This window comes from Neovison vison, chromosome 2, assembly GCF_020171115.1.
Source record: "Neovison vison isolate M4711 chromosome 2, ASM_NN_V1, whole genome shotgun sequence".
Classification (NCBI taxonomy): domain Eukaryota; kingdom Metazoa; phylum Chordata; class Mammalia; order Carnivora; family Mustelidae; genus Neogale; species Neogale vison.
Window position 1 is genome coordinate 26784956 of NC_058092.1, and position 23120 is coordinate 26808075.

Genomic DNA, 23120 nt, shown 5'->3' on the forward strand with positions numbered 1-23120 from the left:
ATGGTGATATTGGGCATCTGTATCTTCTTCCTGCTATGTTGTTTTCAATACAAACTCATAAATATTAAATTTGCTTTAGAATTTTTGGATTAAATATGGAAAACTCTTTGCAACTTCTTTCATCAAGAGAAGGAGTTTGCTTCCTTATCCCTTGTTTCTTGGTTGGCTTTGTGACTTATTTTGACTGATAGAATGTGGCAGAAGGGATATCCTGTAAATTCCCCAACATAGACTCAATAGGCTTTGCAGCTTCTGCTTTGACTTTCTTGGAACACTCTCACCACCGTGTCAAGATTAGATGGGTTAAACTACTGAATGATGAAAAAAATCATGTGCAGAGAGTACCCCTATAGCCAGCACCAAAGCCCCATACATATAAGTGGAACCATTTTAGATCCTCCAGGTTGATAGATGACTGCAGCCTTGTGAGTGAGCCCAGGCAAGATAAGCAGAAGAATTATCCAGCTAAGCCCAAATTATAGAGTCATGAATGAATAAACAGTTCTTATCATAAGCTAGTAAGTTTGGGGTGCTTTGTTATTTAGCAGTAGATAACTGTTACAGGACCAATATCTAGAAATGGAGTACTGCCATAACTGAAATCTAAAACATGTGACATTGACTTTGGGACCAGGCAGCCAGCAGAGTCTAAAAGGACAAGGAGTCTGTTAGTGGAGGCCAGAACAGCAGTGAGGAAATTGTTACTGAAGGCTGAAGGAAGTCTAACCAGTGCAAGGCAGCAGCAAAATCTTTTGCAGCACTGCCACCTGTAACAACATGGAAGATAGAAAATATAAATTGTGAACTTGTAGATCTGGCTTAGGAGATTTCTGGGCAGAATATATAAAAGTTTTGGGGCGCCTGGGTGGCCCAGTGGGTTAAAGCCTCTGCCTTCAGCTCAGGTCATGATTCCAGGATCCTGGGATTGAGCCCCACATGGGGCTCTCTGCTCAGCAGGGAGCCTGCTTCCTCCTCTCTCTCTGCCTGCCTCTCTGCCTACTTGTGATCTCTGTCTGTCAAATAAATAAATAAAATCTTTAAAAAAAAAAAAAGAATATATAAAAGTGTTGATTTAGGGGCACCTGGGTGGCTCAGTGGGTTGGGACTCTGCCTTCGGCTCGGGTCATGATATCGGGGTTCTGGGATCGAGCCCCAAGTCAGGCTCTCTGCTTGGCGGGGAGCCTGCTTCCCCTCTCTCTCTCTGCCTAGCTCTCTGCCTACTCGTGATCTCTCTGTGTCGAATAAATAAATAAATAATCCTAAAAAAAAGTGTTGATTTATTTTAGTCATCTATGATAAAGCTTTGCAAAAGATAAACAAGTTAAAGAAGGAACTTTTTTTTTCAAGCAGAAATTAGACAAAATATAAAGGGTCCAAGACAGTCTCTCCAGCTAGCAAAATATCATCGAAATAAACAAATCTCGGGGAAAAAATCACATATAGGACATTACAGGTAAAATGCGGCCTCAAGGTCAAGATCAACTCAAGAGTGCAGCTGTAAGACCTTGAAAGGAGTTAAACAGTACCTCATAGAGCTTTTCATCTAGACAGAAGGACTTCTAAGAAACACAAGGGCATTGTCCCATAGCAATCTAACATACTCAGAGTAAAGAGTGTTCTGTCTCAGAAAGAAGAATGGAGGTGGTTTGGGGGCACAGAGTGAATCCCCATTAAGATCCACAAAGTTTTTAAGGAAAGCATTTGGGCAAAACCAAAACCTTAAACTTTAGGGATTATGGACAGTTTGAAATGAAAAAGATAGCTATAGAAGCTGAGAAAGCTACTCAGCTGCAAATATGGACCATTTCTTATGGAAAATAAAGGTTTCTCAGAGAAGAAAGCCATGAGCCCAGAGGGAAGAACCAAAATCCTCTGGAGAAAATTGATTATGAGGCCATTCCCAGGGAACAAAACAATCAAAGAATGTCCCAAAGAATGTCCTTGTCCTTGGAGTAGGAGAATCTGACAAGAGGTGCCCAGGTAGTGAATTAACTTTGGATCAATGACTGTTATATGCTTTCTGTTCTTCTTCCTGAACAGAAGCATTCATTGGAGTCACAATGTCTCTCTATCATCAGGTGTTTTTGGTGTGTGGGGAGCAGAGAGCAAGGGGAACAGATAACTTTTTTTTTTTTAGTTAACAGGCCTTTGGATCGAAAAAGTTGCACCTGAGCAAAGGCAGTAAATGAACTATCTTAGAGGAATAGTTTCTTCTTCATAGGCCTGATTTAGATGGTGAGATCCTGGACTTTGATCCAATGCCATAATGACTTGAGACTTTCGGTTGAGAAAGTGAGTTTATTTTGATTGGGAAAGGACATCAGTTGTTATGTCCAGAAGGCAAACTGTAAGAGATGGTTTCCAAAGATGGCCACCAACAATTCCTCCTATCTCTGTATGTGTATGAGGTTTCTACTAGCAAGAAGTGGAGTCAGTTTCCCAGCCACTTGAATCTGGGCTGCCCTATCAACTACTTTGACCAACAAATTGCAGGGGAGTAACAGTGTGACATCATGGCATAGGCTCTAAGAGAACTGGCAGCTTCTGCCTTTGCTGTCTTGGAACCACCATCATGTAAACAGTTGTGGCCATCATATTAGAAAGACCATGTAGAGAGAAGGAGAGACGTCCCTGGGCTTCCCTGCCAAGGTCCCAGGGATGTGGGTGAAGTTATCTTAAGTATGCCAGCCAAATTCCTAGCTGAAAAAAGTCAACATAATTTGGAGCAGAAGAACTCCCCAGCTGGGCTCAACCAATCACAGAATCATGAGAAATAACAAATTGTTGCTTTAAGCCACAATGCTTTTGCTACAATACAATAGAAAACTGACACACTAAAATAGTTTACATCTTTTGGTTTGATGTTATTAGGAGTTCCCTCTGGGTTCTCCTGTGTTTTGTTTCAAGAATCCTCATTGTATCCTTCTATTTCAAATTCCCAGTTGCAATATTATGACATGTTTACAGTACAGATTTATGATCATTCTTTCTTTTCCTCTCCCTTTCTTCTACCTTGAAAACTAATTAGAGTATTTTAATTATTTTCCTCAGATAACGTTATAGATTATGTATTTTTTTAAAGATTTTTTCTTTATTTATCTGACAGAGATCACAAGTAGGCAGAGAGGCAGGCAGAGAGAGAGGAGGAAGCAGGCTCCCTGAAGAGCAGAGAGCCCGATGCGGGGCTCGATCTGGGACTCTGGGATCATGACCTGAGTCGAAGGCAGAGGCTTAACCCACTGAGCCACCCAGGCGCCCCGATGATGTATTTTTTAAACCCCTGTGTGTTGAAGACTATTTTTATAACAAAGAAACCCCAAAACTCTACCTCAAATAAACTAAAGTTTAGGGGAACCTGGGTGGCTCAGTCAGTAAAGCTCTGCCATTGGCTCAGGTCATGAGCCCAGGGTCCTATGATTGAGCCCCACATCAGGTTCCCTCCTCATCAGGGAGCCTGTTCTCCCTCTGCCCTTACCCCCCTCACTTATGCACTCTCACTCAAATAAATAAATAAAATCTTTAAAAAATAAAATAAAAAACAAGCTCAAGTTCATCATCCATATCACCATTCAAGGCACATGCTCTAGGTCATTAGCGGTTGTGCTTCTACATCACCATTTATGAACAGGGGATTCTCCCACCTTGTTCCTCCATCACTGAAACCAGTCGCAGGTCCATCTTCCTGGGAGTATGGAGGAAGCACACGTAGGTCTTACATTGCTGCCCTCAAAAATGCCACATAAAACTCTGAGTCCATACTAATAGAGGCACTTGTCCACACAACCATGTGTAACAGCAATGAGGTGAGTGGAGGGTGTGGTGCGGAGAGAATAGTGTTGTGTTCCATCTAATTATAATCCCACAGTAAAAGTGACATATTTGGTCATGAGGTGCTGCCAAGTCAAAGCCAGAGTTGCTGGGAAGTGATAGGCAGCTCTCTAGCTCAAGAGCACAGAGCAGGTAGATGAGTAGTAAATGCAGAAAATCCTAACGGAAACATGAAAATGAACATTTGCTTACAAAGGAAAGAGAATCAGACTAGCTTTGGCCTTCTCATCTGCAATACTATGACAAAAACTAAAAACCAAGAATGTTACAGATGGCCAAGACTGTTAGGGCCAACTAATGACATTCCTGGAAAGACTGTGCAAAGTATAATGTAGATTGCTAACTTTCTAGTGAATTTCAGTCTTTTTTTTTAAATTTAGAGATTTTATTGTTTTGAGAGAAACAGTGAGAGAGAGCACAAGGGAGAAGAGGGGAAGCAGGGAGCCCGACTCGGGACTTGATCCCAGAGCCCTGAGATCAGGACCTGAGCCAAAAGTGGACGCTTAACCACCTGAACCACCCAGGCGCCTCAGTCTTTTCTTCTTTTGTGATTAATTCTATCCACCATAGGCAGGCCAAGCTTTCTGCGACTCTCCCCTTCTCAGAATTGCCCGGCCAAGAAGAGGAAGCCCATAGCTTCGCTGGGCCTGCGGGCAGTAGAGGAAGTGTGTAAAAATTTGGGCCAGTGAGTGTTTATTTAGTGATGAGGTTAGGTTTTAGCATGCTTATCTGTGAAAAATATATGAAGACAAACATTTATAGTAATGTTCATATACAGGCAGGAGTGTATGTAAGTTTTATGTGATTTAAATTACTGTACATAAGGGTGTGCATGTACAAGAAAGCGATAGGAGTTGGGGGTTGATTAGGCCATGCCATTATTCCAAGTGGCCACCGGATGACCTTGACCAAGTCTAGATATACAGGCAGGTTTCTGAGCGCTGTCGCTCTCTGGTACCAGCCCTGCATCCTCCCACAATCTCATATTTCAGAGGTGGAAAGCCCTTTAGTGGTAATATAGCCTGAGGCTTGCACTGTTCTTGAATCCCAGTTACAGCACTGCAGGGGAAGTCTTCAGTCTCTGCACACCTTTAAAGACAGAGTTAACTCCTCCCTAACAGCTCCTTTGACAGTGGACAACTCTGCCTCCAGAAAGGTTGTGATCATAAATCCTGGCTGAACCCTAGGAAGGGAGTCCCTTCTCCTTCTGTCCTCACCCCCACTTATATAATTCAGCTGTGGGGTACCTCCCTTCCTTTTCTCAATCACGGTGCCTAAAGTTACCAGGGATTATTGAGCCAGAACTGGTACTAAGCACTAGAGACATAGAGATGAATGAGTTAAACCTTAGCTTTTTTTTTTTTTAACTTTCTCATTCTTGTTTTTTTTTGAAGATTTTATTTATTTGACAGAGAGAGATCACAAGTGGACAGAGAGGCAAGCAGAAAGAGAGAGAGAGAGGAGGAGGAAGCAGGCTCCCTGCAGAGCAGAGAGCCTGATGTGGGACTCGATTCCAGGACCCTGAGATCATGACCTGAGCTGAAGGCAGAGGCCCAACCCACTGAGCCATCCAGGTGCCCCTAAATCTTAGCTTTTCAAGTTCATGTGCTAGAGGGGCAGCAGACATGGAAAGACTATCAACAAGAATTAGAAGGCATGAGTAACTAGGTGGGGGAGGAAGAGAGGTGGCTTTCAGGAGAGACTCCCTGCAGGAGGGAAGACACCTGAGCTGAGTCGAAGGCAGAGTCAGGCCTAGGAAGCCTGCAGTCAGTACTGTCTTTTCTACCTTCTCACTCCAGCTGCATCCCTAGCTCCCCACTCTCATCTCCTGCTAACCCCAGAAACCCAGAGAGGAGAAAACTGGCTTAGACATCCCTGAGGCCCGAGTCAGCCTCACGCAGTTCCAGGAGGTGCTAAGGGTGGGAGGGGCCACCATGTGAATGCAGCAGTCCTCTAACTGCCCGGTGGGGCCCAGCCCTGTGTCTGATTCCCCTCTGGGAGAGGCTCAGAAGGAGGAGACAGGCCCCTAGCTCAGAAAGAGAGCTTTACAGGATGGCGTGCTAACCCAAGAGGCAGCCCTATGCCTGGCCCTGGCGAAGGTCTAGACCCCTAGATCAGAGAATAAGAAAGACCGTGGGCCTGGCCTGGCTGACCAGCTCTTGCTCCAAGGGCCCCTGCTATGCGCTTAGGACTCCTGACTATAGCTTTTGGCAGTTCTGGCAGGTGTAAGTGTGTTAGCACCCTGGAGACTATGGACTCTATGGTTACTCCTTGTACTCTGGTTGCATAGCCCAGCTCAACACTTGTCATGGATTCTCAGACTAGAGAAGGCTCTGGTGCACTAAGGAAGAAGAAAGGAAGGAAGCAAATGACTTCCTTCTGTACCAGGCATGACACAGGATGCTTCACACAGATTAATATATTGATACCACAAAATCTCAGTTTTAGCATGGTCATAAGAGAGGATACACATCAAACAGTTAACACTTACCTGCAATGGGTAGAATATTAGAGGACTTTGTTTCAATGTTTTATCAATAATGTATTATCAGAAATAAAATTTTTCTAGCAGCCAGAATATCTGATTATTAAGATATATATCCTATGTCCCATTTTTTTTTAATGTAAGGCATCAGTCATTAACATTAAAATACTGACTTCTGCTCACCCTCTCATTCTTCCCCTGCTGAGACAGTGACTTCTCTAAATGAAGAGTCTGGAAGGAGAAATTTTGTGCAGTCCGTCTCTTCTGCTATTCTTTCTACATGGAAGCTGGTTGTCAACAGGGAACTAGTTTCCTTGGCTCTTTCCTGCCTTAAGTCTCACAGGGGCAGGCCTGCCATGTGAGGAGTCTGTATCTTCCAAGCTAGCCTTTTCCATTAATGAAGGTGCTATACACCTTTATTTGCCATTTCCTGAATCTCATTTCTCAATTGGTTTAAAAGTTAGTGGGGGGCGCCTGGGTGGCTCAGTGGGTTAAGCTGCTGCCTTCGGCTCAGGTCATGATCTCAGGGTCCTGGGATCGAGTCCCGCATCGGGCTCTCTGCTCAGCAGGGAGCCTGCCTCCCTCTCTCTCTCTGCCTGCCTCTCTGTCTACTTGTGATTTCTCTCTGTCAAATAAATAAATAAATAAATCTTTAAAAAAAAAAAAAGTTAGTGGGGAAGAGGAATTCTAATTATTGGACCCCTTCAAACTCCCATTAGTACAATGGAAAGAAAACTGAATCAGGAGATACAAAGTCAAGTTAGTGATCCTAGGTCTGCCACTTAGGAGTTGTGCCCTAGGGCAAGTCACTTACCACTTAATACCTCAGTTTTTTACCTAATGAAGGAGTCTACATTCTTGATTATAAGCAACAGAAACTGGATCTGATTGTTTGTTTGTTTGCTTGTTTGTTTTTATTTTAATTCCAATATAGTTAATATACGGTGCTATGTTATTTTCAGGTGTACAATATAGTGATTCAACAGTTCCATATATTACTCAGTACTCGTCAAGGTAAGTGTACTCCTGGGCGCCTGGGTGGCTCAGTGGGTTAAGCCGCTGCCTTCAGCTCAGGTCATGATCTCAGGATCCTGGGATCGAGTCCCGCATCGGGCTCTCTGCTCAGCAGGGAGCCTGCTTCTCTCTCTCTCTCTCTCTCTCTCTCTCTCTCTGCCTGCCTCTCCATCTACTTGTGATCTTTGTCAAATAAATAAATAAAATCTTAAAAAAAAAAGCTAAGTGTACTCCTCTTCTTCTTCTTCTCCTCCCCCCTCCCCTTCCTCCCTTTCTGTTCCTTCCCCTCCTCCTCCTCCCTCTCCCTCCTCCCTTCCCCTCCTCCTCTTCCTCCTTTTCCTCCTTTTCCTTCTTTCTTCCTCCTCTTCTTTTGAGGTGGCTCCACACCTAACGTGGGGCTTGATTTATGACCCCAAGATCAAGAATCACATGCTCTAATGACTAAGCCAACCAGACACCCAAGCTCTGGTTGTTTTAAGCTAAAAAGGGAAGATGGGTTGGCTTACAAAATGGTGAGAAGCTCTAAGAAAAGTTATAGACAATAGACAACATGAAGGACCTCCCAAGATCTGTCAGCAAGAATAGCTTGATCCATGTCACAGATATTGCTAAAGTAAACTTTATGCTAAACATTCTGTCTTCAAGTCTGGGTAAGTTAAATACTAAGACAACCTCCCAAATTATAGAGGTTCTACACTGTGAAAGTTTATTTCTGTTTCACACAGTAGTCCAACATGGGTGCTCCAAGTCTAGAGGATTTTGCTCTCCTCCAGGTATTGTCTCAGGGACCCATAATTCTTCCATTTTGTGTTCCTGTTCTCTTCTATCTCTGTGGAGTCTTCTCCATTCAGCCAATGGTTGGGGAAAGAGAGGGCAAAGATCACATTTGGGATGTTTATATAGGTCAGGTCTACATGTTGAGCATTGTTTCTATCTATGTTCCATTGTCCAGAATTCGAATCACATAGCTGCACCTAACTTCAAGGAAAATATAGTATACCTGTATGCCCAGGAGGATAAGAAAATGGGGTTTGACGAACATTTGACAATCTCTGTCAGGATTCAAAGTTCTAAGAATGATCTCTGATTGGCCAAGTTTTGGTTACATGCTTTGTTACTGGCCATATCAAGAAGAAAATATGGGAAGAATCTATCCCTCTCTATTTCTACTGTGAGGGGAAACAAACAGAGAAATTGTCCTCACAGTGGAGAATTACCCTAAAAGGGAGATCAGGATGCTTTTGAACAGGGGAGGGTTGGGTGCTAGACAGCCAAAACTGACAAATGTCTGGTATATCTGTAATCAGCATGGATTACACAATAAGGTCTCTAAAGGCTTTTCCAGCTTTAAAAATTTATAATTCAGATGCAAGAACTAAACAAATATATAGATGTTCAAAGATTTCTATTGAGAGCAAAATAATTCATAGAACAAGAAAATAAATGTCAATGCATGGGACAACATTAGTGCTCAATGGAACCATATAGTCTAAAAAAAAAGTATGATTCAGTAACATAACATGTTCAAATGAAAAATAGCACTGCAAGGTCATGACCTTAAATTTCTTTTCTAAGTTTGTCACTACTAAAAGAGGTCTAATAGCAGTTCTAATATTTTGGCTCCACATTTACTCTCATGTATATTCCTAACATCTAAATTTTATTTTTAGTGGTTTTATCCACCAAAATTATCTGGAATTCATTGCAGAGTAGCTGATTGTATGGGACAGGAGAAAAAAATTAGTATGACTTTAGCACATTCTGTTATGACAAGAAAGAAGGGATGTTTTGAGGATGTCAGGGGCAGAGCTAAAAGGACAAAGCCTAGAGATGTACCCACTGGTGAAGTTGTAATAATTTAATTTTAAAATGTCATAGAGTGAATTGGAATAAGTCAAATCGACAAAGCCTATGCATTCATACTAAGACTCAAATGAGAGAAGTAAACAAAAAAATATAGCTTTAAATAAACAAAAAATATTTAATACAATAGAAGGATGAATACAGTTTATGTTTAATAATGAGTTATATGTGTTTCTTTAAGTGTACAGGTATGGATGCACATTTATTTTTTTTCTTCTGTAAAGGGTGTAGGGTGTGTTGATTTAAATATAGCCACATATAGGGACGTCTGGGTGGTTCAGTTGGTAAAGCATCTGTCTTTGGCTCACGTCATGATCCAGGGTCCTGGGTTCAAGTCCCACATCGGGCTCCCTGCTCACTGGGGAGCCTGCTTCTCCCTCTGCCTGCCAACTCCCCCTACTTGTGCTCTCTTTCTCTCTCTATCTCTCTCTCTCCCTTTCTCTGTCTCTCTGGCAAATAAATAAAATCTTTCAAAAATAAATAAATATATCCACATATAGTTTGCCTGTATTTATGTTTCATATATGAGCAAGTGAATAAAAAGGAACCAAAAGGTAGGAGTAAGGAGCCATCAACACTAGTAATTTTGGAGAATTATCACAGCGAGATAGAAGGGGAGTCTGTCAATTATTCAGCACCAGATTTACAATAAGCAGGTAAAAATAGAGTTGAACAGATATTCTGAGAATGAGAATGGTAAATCAATCTTCCATCTCTCAGGAGATAAAACAACTAAATGACCCTACTAATTATAACAAAATACTAGTAAGAAATACATAAGTTTTTAAGCAGATTGACGTTATATAATGGCAAGATGATTGATTAGGGGCTATTCATCATGCAAAACTTAGAGCTTACATCATTTCCAAGATAGACACTAAGTTTCAAAAATTAAAAACCATAAAGAAGACAGAGAATTACAAATCCTGTAGTACTTGAAAACTTTTATTATTACAGGGGCACCTGGGTGGCTTAGTGGGTTAAGCCTGTGCCTTCAGTTCAGGTCATGATCCCAGGGTCCTGGGATTGAGCCCCGCATTGGATTCTCTGCTCGGCAGGGAGCCTGCTTCCCCTCTCTCTCTGCCTCCCTCTCTGCCTGCTTGTGATATCTCTCTTAAAAAAAAAAAAAGCTTTTACTATTACAAAAGGGTTAACAAATGGTCTAAATTCCCTTGGACAACAAAACTAGGTTTGTTGTTTTTTTTTTTTAAAGATTTTATTTATTTATCTGACAAACAGAGATCACAAGTAGGCAGAGAGTCAGGTAGAGAGAGGAGGAAGCAGTCTCCCTGCTGCACAGAGTGCCAGATGCAGGGCTCGATCCCAGGACCCTGAGACCAGGACCCGAGGCGAAGGCAGAGGCTTTAATCCACTGAGCCACCCAGGAACTCCAACAAAACTAGGTTTTGTATACTAACCAAGAGAGAATTAGTTGATATCACAGATTCTAGAACTTCAACTGATCTAAAGTTGTATTTCTTTTCCTACTAGATTTGATAAGATTTCTGAAATCCTAGAAAATAATCAAAGTGCTACTACTAAACCTTAAGAAGATACCAAAGTAAATATAGATATAATCTTAAGATGTATAAAAGCAGTACAAAGATAATGCAGTAATATTCAACCCCTGGCACTGAATAGGTTTAGATACAAACGTAGCTGATTTTGTAAATTTTTAATTTGTGCATACTTTGCTGATGTTTAAGGCATATAAGATATTCAAAAGTATCAGCCATATTAAATTTGTAATGCCAGCTTAAATTATTTAAGGGAATTGGGGCACCTGGGTGGCTCAGTGGGTTAAGCCGCTGCCTTCGGCTCAGGTCATGATCTCAGGGTCCTGGGATCGAGTCCTGAGTCAGGCTCTCTGCTCAGCAGGGAGCCTGCTTCCCTCTCTCTCTCTCTCTGCCTGCCTCTCCATCTACTTGTGATTTCTCTCTGTCAAATAAATAAATAAAAATCTTTTATTATTATTTTAATTAAAAATTATTTAAGGGAATTAAGTTAATCAAAGTGAATTACATGTTAAATAATCAAGAAAAATTTATTTCAACACTTCATTTATTTAAAAATATGATTTTGGGGTGCCTGGTGGCTCAGTTGGTTAAAGCATCTGACTTTTGTTTTGGCTCAGGTCATGATATCAGGGTCCTGGGATGGAGCTCCATGTTGGGCTCTGCACTCAGCGGGGAGTCTGCTTGATATCAAATTCTCCCTCTGCCTCTGCCCTTCCCTCCCCCCTCTTTCAAATAAGTATCTTTTTTAAAAAAAGAATTATGATTTTGTAAATTGGACATTAAACAACAAATAGCTGTGAGTATCCTCCAGGCAAAAAAGCCCCTTAGACGTGAAAAATACTGAGTCATAAGGCACAAAGTAGAGAATGTGTTTTAACTATTACGTTTTAGGAAGAAGGGAAAGTAATAAATGGGAGACTAGAGCAAGGGGTTGGTTGAAAGAATTTTGGAAATTGTGTCACATACACTTTCTGAGAAGGACACACAACCAGATAATTAGTCTACAGGATGGTGTATATTACAGAAGGGATGCTCTGGGAGCAAAAAAAAAACAAAGAAAAGTTAATCCAACCTGTGCATCTGTTACTTACCAGGCATAGTAGAATACTATGTAATTGCCTAGATGTTTGTAACCGAGTATCATGGAAACCTCACACCAGTTCTAATTCCAAAGCTTTTTCACAAGGTGTGGAAACCAGATTAAGCCTAAAATGTCTCCGTGGCTAGGATCTAGACATATTCTCCAGGCTTACCTAATTGATAGGACAGCCAAGAAGTCTGTTTGCCAAGGGACTTCTGGGAGAGAACTGAGGTGAAAGGAAAGAATAAGCCATCAGGACAAGCCTGGTACAGTAATGAAGCATCAGGAACAGAGGAGAGGCAGCTGAACAGAGTACAGCATCTGCCACTTGGATTTGATTCAGCTTCGGCTCCAATGCTGTCATGTCTAGAGAAAGGGAGAGACGGGGGAAGAATGAGGTCTTCAGAACACGCAAGAAAGCAAAAATCAAAACTTGAAATAGCAGTATTTACTAGAACTTCTGACAGATATTAATCCTATTTGGGGACTCCTCCAATAGAGTGTAACACAAATGTGAGGAGAGATGGTCTCTTCACTTTATTGTAGGTATCAAGAGATCATATTGCCAGGGAAATGCTAATTACAAACAAATTAGAGGGTTCCAAGATTAGTTACGCAGATTCCCTGGCTTCTGCCAAAGTTGTGATAGCGGTAGCATTTGGACCCAAATATTGTGTGGATTCAATTTTTTTTTTCATGTCAATGTGCTCTACTGTGGTCTCCTGGCTGTGTCTATTTCTTTTTTTTAAGATTTTATTTATTTACTTGACAGACAGAGATCACAAGTAGGCAGAGAAGCAGGCAGAGAGAGAGAGAGAGAGGAGGAAGCCGGCTCCCTGCTGAGCTGAGAGCCTGATGCGGGGCTCGATCCCAGGACCCTGAGATCATAACCTGAGCCAAAGGCAGAGGCTTCAACCCACTGAGCCACCCAGGTGCCCCTGACTCTGTCTATTTCTAATGATAACTACTTCACTTGCCACTCTCAAGTGAAGGATGCTCAGTCTCCTATACTATCTGCCTTAGGATTTAAAGTTGGGTCTGTATCCCCTATGCTCCCCTTTGCTGCACTTAATTAAAAATTCATGTTCCTTTAAAGCTTATTTCACCAGGCTTTATTTGAGTACCCTTTCTTATTACTGATGCCTACTCATCTCCTAGTCACTCTTTATCATTGATCGAAGAATTTAGCTGCTGGCTCACTGTTTTCCTCTTCTGCCATGAATTCACCTTTCCCATGGACACTTCTAACACCTTGGTCTCTCAGTTTATTTAGCTTCTCAATTTCAATGAACTTTTCCCCTTTCTACTTGAACTTCCCCATTCCAATGACACATCTTGAACACTTGGCTTGCCTAAAATTGCTCCACCTCAGAGATAATATATCCAGATATCCCACTTTCTGACTACTCTTCTATCTTTTCTGTTTTCTCACTCAATTTCTCCCTTTCAAGCTCCACTTCTATTTTATAGAGATCTCTGGTTCTTTGACTGGTGTACTTTCGTTCTATTTATTCACCTCCGCTATCTTCTCTTCCCTTTATATTTTCTACTAGTCACTTACCAATGTCCTCAGCTCTCTCCTATGAACCCTGTGTTGTTCCAACTTCTCCATGTCCACACCTGGGCTCCTTATTATTGTTAATAAAAGTCACAGAGCCGGCCACCTGAGTGGCTCAGTTGGTTAAGCAACTGCCTTCGGCTCAGGTCATGATCCTGGGGTCCCGGGATCGAGTCCCACATTGGGCTCCCTGCTCAGTGGGGAGTCTGCCTCTCCCTCTGACCCTGCCCCCTCTCATGCTCTCTCTCATTCTCTCTCAAATAAGTAAATAAAATATTTTTTTAGAAAAAAGTCATAGAGCCTACCAAGCTGGCACAAATATAAATTCAAGTTCCTCAGCCTTCTGGACTAATGATATTGTCTAGGAATCCTCCCATGCCTCTTTTGTCAGTTCTCTCTTCCATTCTTCACAATGGCTATTCAGAGTTTCTCCTTTCTCTTCAAATCTTTGACCCTGTCACTTCACTCACAGCAGATGACCTGACCTGTTATTTTCATAGAGAAAATACAAGCAGTTAAATAAGAACTTCCTCGGTTCTTGGCACCAAACACAGTGTTTTCTGCAATTAAACCTACCATTCTTTCTTTCCTCTAATTACAAAGGAGAGTCTCTTTGTCACAGCCACATGTCTCTTAGAAGAGCTGACCACACTCCCTGTTTTCATTTCTTCCTATCACACCCTCTCCTCAATCCACTGCTGTCTGGCTTCTGCCTTCTACAGGAATCACTCTTGGTGAATTCACTAACGACTTTGTTGCTAAATCCTATGGCTATTTATCAGTCCTTATTTCATCAATCAATGACATTGCTACTATTGACCTCATTGCCTCTTTTTAAAAAGATTTTTATTTATTTATTTATTTATTTGAGAAAAAGCCTAAGAGGGTACACACATGCATAAGCAGCGGGGAGGGGTAAAGACAGAGTATTTCAAGGAGACTGCATCCTAAGCACGGGGCCTGACAAAGGGCTCAATCTCACAACCATGAGATCATGACCCGGAGATCATGACCTGAGCCGAAACCAAAGACCCTTAACTGACTCAGCCACACAGGTTCCGTGACCTCATCCTCTCTTAAACCCCAACACTTGGCTTTGTGGTACCATATTCTCCAAGTTTTCCTTCTATAGCCTTAGCCATTTCTTTTTAGTCCCTTTCTTATGTTCCCAGATCTATGCTAATTGATTAATTATCAATGTTCCTCAAGGTTTCCCTCTTTGGCCTTCTTTTCACCTCATTCTACCCACAGTGAGTGTACTCTCACCACCCACTTCTATGGCTATAATCATCAACTCTGTGTGAAAAACCACAACTTCTGGGGCACCTGGGTGGCTCAGTGAGTTAAAGCCCCTGCCTTCGCCTCAGGTCATGATCCTGAGTCCTGGGATCAAGCCCTACATCGGGTTCTCTGCTCAGCAGGGAGCCTGCTTCCCTTCCTCTCTCTCTCTACCTTCCTCTCTGCCTACTTGTGATCTGTCTGTCAAATTAATTAATTAAAAAAAACCACAACTCCTTCCCAGATATTTCTTCTGAACTGTTAGCCAATTGCCTATTAAATATTTCCCTTTGGGTATTCCACAGCATCTCTGACTCAGCATATCTAAAATTGAACCCAGGTGTGCTCAGTTGGTTAAGCATCTGCCTTCAGCTCGGGTCATGATCCCAGGTTCTTGGGATTGAGCTCCATATTGGGCTCCCTACTCAGTGGGGAGGTGGAGAGTTTGCTGCTTCTTCTGCCTCTGCCCCCTGCCTCGTGCTTGCGCTCTGTCACACACTCTTCTCTCAAATAAATAAAATCTTTTTAAAAAATAAAATTGAACCCATTATTTGTCCCAGTGCCACACTCCTTCAGTTGCTCACCCTCCCTGTGTTCCTGTGTTCCCTGTCTCTTGGAATAAAACCACCATCCACCAGGATGTGAAAATGAGAAATAGAAACAAAGATATTCTGAAGCAGAAAGGATACATGCACATATCCATTCATTAAACAGACATTTATCAGGTGACTCCCTGCCCAGTATTGTGTTAAGTACAAGGAGATGAGTTGTGAGAGACAAAGACCTACAGTTCCAGAAACAAAAAGAAAGTATATGTCAGACAGAGATGCAGAGAAAGACCTACACAGAAAGTTTCATTTTAATTTGTGTTTGATAACCAGAAAAAAAGTGTCCTGATACAGGATGTTACACATAATTTGGGTGCTTTTTAAAATTTTTCTTTAGCTTAGGGATGTCTGGGTGGCTTAGTTGGTTAAGCATCTGCCTTTGGCTCAAGTCATGATCCCAGGGTTCTAGGATCAGGACTCCCATTAGGCTCCTTGCTCAGTGGGGAGCCTGCTTCTCCCTCTCCCTCTGCCTGACACTCCCCTGCCCGTGTATGCTCTCTCTCTCTTCCTCTCTCCCTCTCTCTGACAAATAAATAAATCTTTCTTTAAAAATAAGAACGAAATTTTTCTTTAGCTTAAAGAACCTTGAGGAGGGAAAAGGACTAATCAAGGAGACAAACTTATGACTCACTCTTATTCTCTCTACTGCAGATTGTTATTGGCAATTAGCTGTGTACTTACTATCTGGTGAAATATCATACTATTATTTTGGATCATTCTTTGACTCTTGATTTTTTTCAATAAATTTATGGGACTTTTTATCCACTATAAAAGAGATACAGGTTATGATTGGTGGGGAATACATAAGAAGCCTTTTGCGGGACATTCAGAGTACAAAGTTGTGGGATTAATTCTCATTCTTTCTGAACTCCTACCCTTGCACCCAAAGCAGGATATTATTAATATTTAGCTGTTTTCCTAAGGGTATGAATGCCATTGACTATGGGTGAGCTTCTGGGGAATTTTAGGACTATGGCTTGACTGCTGTTGGGCCTCTCTTCAGATACTTACTCAAAAGTGATAAGTCAAGGAACTAAGTTGGGGTCTGATGCTTCCTCCAGAAGTAACAGGGATGAATTTTAGGGCACATACAGATATGGAGAAAATAACATTTATTTTCTCATAATGAACTTAAATCCAAATCTGAAGTCTCACAATGTTTACACTGGCAGAAAACTTAATGTCATTATTGGCATTCCCAAGAAGAATTCCACCAGAGGTATGTATATGTCCCAAGGTGGGTCTTATCCACCATTAAAGCATCAGGGAGGCACTGCAGCGATTGGCTCAATAGTCCAGATTGGTTACCACAGAGATGGCCATTGCCTCAGTCTGCATGTTCTCAACAGGACCCATGGCTTAGGGCATGAGCATCTTCATTGAGGATAAAACTCCTTATGCTCATGGTCCATCACTCTCCCCACGGTGCTGTCAAAGAACATGGTGCAGATTCCCTCAAATCACACAGCTATAGACCTCTGCCCCCTTCCTAGCCTTCTGAAATCTTTTTTTTTTCATTTTTTAAAATATTTTATTTATTTGACAGAGAGAAAGCAGAAGCAGGGGGAGCAGTAGGCAGAGGGAGAGGGAGAAGCAGGGAAAGGGAGAAGCAGGGGCAGAGGGAAAAGCAGGCTCTCTGCAAAGCAGGGAGCTGGATGTGAGACTCAGTCTCAGGACCCTACAATCCTGACTTGAGCCAAAGGCAGATGCTTAACTGTCTGAGCCACCCAGGCACCTCCTTCTGAAATCTTTTCTTCCTTGGTTTTCTCTAAGGCACTTCCCTGTCTCCTTAACCCCCGACCCATACACACACACACACACACACACACACTCTTGCTCCCTGGATATTTTCATAATCTTCTCAATCAGGTTGGATTTTTACAAAACGTGAGACAGCTCTTGACTTCTAATAGCTTCTGCTTTAGGTCCTACCAAAATCCCTCTGAAAAAGATGCAAGGGAGGGGCGCCTGGGTGGCTCGGTGGGTTAAAGCCTCTGCCTTCGGCTCAGGTCATGATCTCAGGGTCCTGGGATCGAGCCCCGTATTGGGCTCTCTGCTCAGCAGGGAGCCTGCTTCCTCCTCTCTCTCTGCCTGCCTCTCTGCCTACTTGTGATCTCTCTCTGTCAAATAAATAAAAATCTTAAAAAATAAAAAAAAAATAAAACATCTTTAAAAAAAATAGATGCAAGGGATACAACAATACAAATGAATACAACAATACAAATTAATGTCTCAGAAATTAGGTAACTGCCCCATGAATAAGCAGTTTGCACAGTCAGTGCTGGTCCTCACCTGGGATGAAAATTCAATCTTTTTAATCATTTTTTTTCTTGGTCTTATTATCAGAAGCAGGGATGTGCACTCAGTGTTCCAGTTCTCCTGAAGTTGTTACACAAAGGCTGGGGTTTATCTCTCAAAGATACCTTCTATTTGTACAAGTCATTCATTTATTAGAAACAAGTGTCTACACATCTTAAAGACTCAACTGCTTTATCTTGCTTAGATAAACTCATGTTAACTTAGAAAATAAGACACATTTGTTGTCAGCAGTTGCTCATGGATACATTTACTGGACAAGACTTTGGCTGCAAGTGACAGAAAACCAAATCAAAGTAGGTTAAGTACAAAGACAGTTGGTTGGGGTACCTGGGTGTCTCAGTCAGTTAAGTGGCTGATTTGATTTCGGCTCAAGTCATGATCTCAGGGTCCTGGGATCTACACTCAGAGGGGAGTCTGCTTGAGGATTCTCTCTCTCTCACTTTCCCTCTTCCCATCTTCTCCCCAACTCACATTCACTGCCCCCTCTCTAAAATAAATAAATAAAACTAAAAAAGAGATAGAGAATCTACTGGCTTATATAATTTGGAAGTTCCAAGAGTTAGACATCATAAATGGATTGATCAGGGAGGGAAGGCGTCAAAATTGTTATTATATGACCTAGACTGAAATCAGAGTGCTCCATCTTCCAGGTATTGTGATTAGGTCAGTGATGGTCACTCAGCACCTCACTGGGATTTTTTTCTTCTACCCTATCAAGAAATACACTTCTATATCCAGTGAAAATATTCTTCAGGAGTGGAGGTAAAATACAGACATTATTAGAGAAGGAAAACCAAAAGAATTTCTTGGCAACAGTCTTGCTCTAAAAGAATTGCTAAAGGAAGTTCTTCAGATAGAAGAGAAATGATACATGAAGGAAAAAGGGAACATCAAGAATGAAAGGAGAACAGAAATGGTAAATATCTGAGTAAATATAACACTTTATTCTCTTGAGTTCTTTTAAAAACATTTACTATTGACAGTAAAAGTTACTAACACTGCCTGATGGGGTTTATGACTCTAATACATAAAACAACTATAACAAAAGGGTAGAGAGGGCATGAAGGGATTTACTTGGGGATAATATTTCTACATTCCACTTGAACTAGTAAAATACTGATTCTAAGTGGACTATGAAAAGTAAGTTATGTTTATTGCAATCACTAGAGCAACTACTAAAAAAATTATACAAAGATATATGGTCATAAACACAATAGTTAAAATGGAATACTAGAAAATGTTCAAATTAGCCAAAAGAAGGCAGGGAAAGGGAACAACGGGAACAGAGAATAAATAAAATGATACAAATAATAATAAATAAAACAAACTTAGTATATATATATATATACCATATATATAATATATGTATATTAGGAAGGTAAGAATAACCATTGAAGAAATTAAGTTCAGTTACCAATGTAGTATTCAGAATCACCAAAGGGTCTGAATTTGAGGTTAACTGCAGAGGACATTTGGGGACCACAGAAGCAGGGGTCAGGAGGGCCTTTTGGTCTGGGCACAGACTTTTGATAATATCTCAAGAAAGTATGGTCAAAGACAAGATTGCAATAAATTCATCATTCAACTCTATATATCTTCTATAATCCTATTATGATTTAAGGGATAGCACAATTATTTGATCCTATACTTTTTTAGGTGTTGAAAGTGCTAAGTAGCATTTAAAATAAACCATGATTTTTGCACACTCTTTTGGGATTTTTTTTAATATAAAAGAGTGCCCCAAAATAGAAAAGGCCTGAACTCCCTCAATATGCCTGGGTGGCTCAGTTGGTTAAGCAGCTGCCTTCGGCTCAGGTCATGATCCCAGCGTCCTGGGATCGAGTCCCACATCGGGCTCCTTGCTCGGCAGGGAGCCTGCTTCTCCCTCTGCCTCTGCCTGCCTCTCTGTCTGCCTGTGCTCGCTCGCTCTCCCTCTCTCTCTGAAAAATAAATTTAAAAAATCTTAAAAAAAAAAAATCACTGCAGATAATTCCTTTTACTGGGAATTTACTGTGTACCTGGAACTTTACCAGCATTGCCTTTCCAATCTTCACATGCCTATGGCAAAGGCACTCTAATAAATCCTGTTTCAAGGATGAAGAAATTGGGGCGCCTGGGTGGCCCAGTCTTTAAGCGTCCGCCTTCAGCTCGGGTCATGATCCCCGGGTGCTGGGATGGAGCCCTGCATTGGGCTCTGTTCAACAAGAAAGCTGCTTCCCCTTCTCCCACTCCCCCTGCTTGTGTTCCCTCTTGCTGTCCTGTTCTCACTCTGTCAAATAAATAAAATCTTTAAAAAAAAAAAAAAAAGAAAGGGGGGGATGAAGAAATTGGGATTTACATAAATTGCCAATAGACCCATCGAATCCAGTAAATCCAACGACCCCGCCTGAACTCTGAGTCCATCCCGACGTTGCCTAGCCTTCAAGGGTCCAAATTTGGGGCCAACCAAGATGACTTCAAAGATCAGACGCTGGGCAGCACCACGAGCTCGCCCCCGCCCTCTATAGCTAATGGAACACGGGTGTCTCCTCCTGCTACCCCCCCCCCCGGCCCCGGCCAGTGGCGCTGCACTGCAATGCGCATGCTCGGCCGCAGAGCACGGCGGGAAAGGGGCGGGGCCTGCGTGACCGTTTGGCGTCGAAGTTCCTTTGAGAATCCTCGTGTGGCCAGCGTCTCTGAGAGAAATTAGTAAGCCCCCTTAAGCGGCCGTAGTGTCGGTATTCATTCCTGTGCCTTACCGGAAAGGGGCAGAAAGTTTCGCCTCCCGGAGGGAGGATGAAGCGTCTAGTCGGGCCGGGGTCCTAAAGATGGGTCCCTGAGGGCGGATTCTGCCATGTGAGGGTCGGGAGCTCGGGGTCAGGCCCCAGGATTGCGTGGTTGCCGTCTCCTTTAACCGTGTGCGCAGAGTCGGGGGATCCTGCCCCGCGTTTCCAGCGTTTCTTGCCGCCTGCTGCCCCTGCGCCGTTACTGGGAGTTCAAGCCTTTGATCTTTATCCGCGGCCTCTTCTTAAAACATTCACCTGGTCATACGTGTAGTTCTCCTTCATTAAGCAGTAATGTTTTCACAAACAACTTTTTAAAAAAATCATGGAGGTCCTTTTCCAGTTAGATGTGTACACGGAATCTCAGCTAAAAGATTAAATAGTACAAAAGTTTGACTCGATAAATTCGGACTTGAAATTGGGGTTGACTTGAATTGGGATTAGTTTATCGCATTATTTCAGTATATTGCTTTAGTGCCCAGGATTGATAGTATCTTGGTTTGCATGGACTAGTGTTTGCAAACGGTACCTTCCAGCTTCCTCAGGTGCGGTTTCAGTAAGAGCTGATCCACTGAGAACACCTGACAGTAACTAGTGTTCTTCATGGCAAATACACAAGACGAGAAGCCTTTAACATTTATAACAAGAACTGTATTACATTTAGCCCTGGCAGTGTCAAGACTCAGTAGTTTGTCATGTAACTCGGGCTGAGGCAACAGCGTTAAGGGAGTAGATGCCCTTGCCAAAATAGAGAATTTGCCTCCGGGTGAGTGAACATATGCAGGTCGGAATCCAAAAAGGATAGGTGAAAAGCTGTAACCTTCCTCATCAGTGACACGGGTATAGAGAATTGAACTGCATTCACCTGGGTGGCAGGAAAAGCTGTTTTCTGAAAGACAGTGTTACTATAGCACAAATTAATGCTTTGGCCATCTCCAGAATAATTAACATTTGGTATATGACACAGTTAACTGTTTATCTCATGATTTTATTGTTTTTAAAGTAAATTTTAAAAACACGTTTGCTGAACCGCAAAAGCTACTGATTTACAAGGGTAAGCATGCTCTCTCTCCAATCTGGAATATCCTTTCATCATTGCTTTGTAGGCCCTTTAAAACCTAGCTCAAATTCTATCTTCTAGAAGACTGTGACCATTTTCTCTTCCCTCATTTCTGCTTTTTGCCTTGCATATGTTTATATTGTTACAATGATCCTGTGCTAGCAGAGTATTACAGAGTGTTGGGACATCCTAATTAACCCTCTAATTGTAGTATGTAGGCGCTTCATAAGTAGTGGCTCCCCACTGCCTATAGAATTAAGCATGGAGGTTTTAATTTGGTTTGAAAAGCACTTAGCCTTGTGCCTCCAATCTTTCTGTCAAACCAGTAAGAGAGCTTGCAGAACACAAGTGGTATAAAACGTATTTTTGCAAAGTGTAATGAGGAAGTGGCTGTAATGCAAAGAAGTAAAAAGAGTATATCAGCTTGTGGACAGACACATTGGTCCCTTTATTTTTCTTGTAACCATTACCACACTATACTAATTACTGTAGCTTTATAGAAAGTTCTCCAACTTTCTTTTTTGAGGTTGTTTTAGCTATTCTAGGTTTTGTATACGTTCCATATACATTAGAATCACTTTGCAAATTCCGCAAAAACTGAGATTTTGATCTGTAGCTCAATTTTGGGGAAAACTCATTTAACAGTATTAAGTCAAAGAGCATGCTGTGTTATTTATATCTTCCTTGATTTCTGTCAGCACTGTTTTGTTTTTAGTGTAGAGATCTGGACATATTTCATGAGATGTCTTCATATATTTGATGTTTTGTGATGCTTTAGAAATCGTTGTTATAAAGTTTTTTATTTTGGGGGACACCTGTGTAGTTCAGCTGGCTAAGTGCCTCTGCCTATGGCAGGGCTTGGGTCATGATCCCAGGGTCCTGGGATCAAGTCCCACATCCCACTCCCTTCTCGGTGGGGAGCTTGCTTCAGTGTCTGCTGCTCTCCCTGCTTGTGCACTCATTTGCCCAATCTCTCTCTCTCTGACAAATGAAGAAATAAAATCTTCCTTTTTAAAAAAATTTTTTTTTAGATTTTATTTATTTGACACAGAGAGAGATCACAGGTAGGCAGAGAGGCAGGCAGAGTGAGAGGGGGAAGCAGGCTGCCTGCTGAGCAGAGAGCCCCATGAGGGGCTTGAGACCATGACCGGAGCTGAAAGCAGTGGCTTAACCCACTGAGCCACCCAGACGCCCCAGAAATAAAATCTTCTTAAAAAATAAAAATAAAGGTGCCTGGGTGGCTCAGTTGGTTAAAGCCTCTGCCTTCGGCTCAGGTCATGATCCCAGGGTCCTGGGATCAAGCCCTGCATTGGGTTCTCTGCTTGGCGGGGAGCCTGCTTCCCCCCCCCCTCTCTGCCTGCCTCTCTGCCTACTTGTGATCTCTCTCTGTCAAATAAATAAAATCTTTAAAAATATTGACCTTCCTAAATTCACTTAATAATTGTAGTAATTACTTGGAGATCCTTTTGGATTTTAAATGTTTACAACATGTCATCTATAAATAATGACAGTTTTATTTCTTCCTTTTCAAGATTTCTTTTCTTTTCTTGCATTATTAACCTGACTAGAACCTCTAGAACAATGGTGAAGTGGTGAGATGAAGTTATTAAATGTTGATGTTGTATTATCCTGTGATCTTTCTAAGTTCACTTACTCGATTATTTTACTGGGTGGGGAGAAGATATTCCTTAGGATTTTCTATGTACACCATCATGCTCTCTACAAATAAAAGCAGTTTGTTTACTTC

At 41.9% G+C, this 23120-nt stretch overlaps 1 protein-coding gene across 4 annotated transcripts in view; it reads left to right on the top strand.

Moving 5' to 3' along the window:
• Positions 1-20154: 20154 nt before the first annotated feature.
• ZMYM1 (zinc finger MYM-type containing 1) overlaps positions 20155-23120 on the top strand; it is a 45834-nt gene continuing 42868 nt past the window's right edge. For all 4 annotated transcript variants that reach the window (XM_044237776.1, XM_044237772.1, XM_044237773.1 and 1 more), the window contains exon 1: positions 20155-20239. The gene's annotated coding sequence lies outside the window, so the exon portion shown is untranslated. The remainder of the gene's footprint in view (positions 20240-23120) is intronic.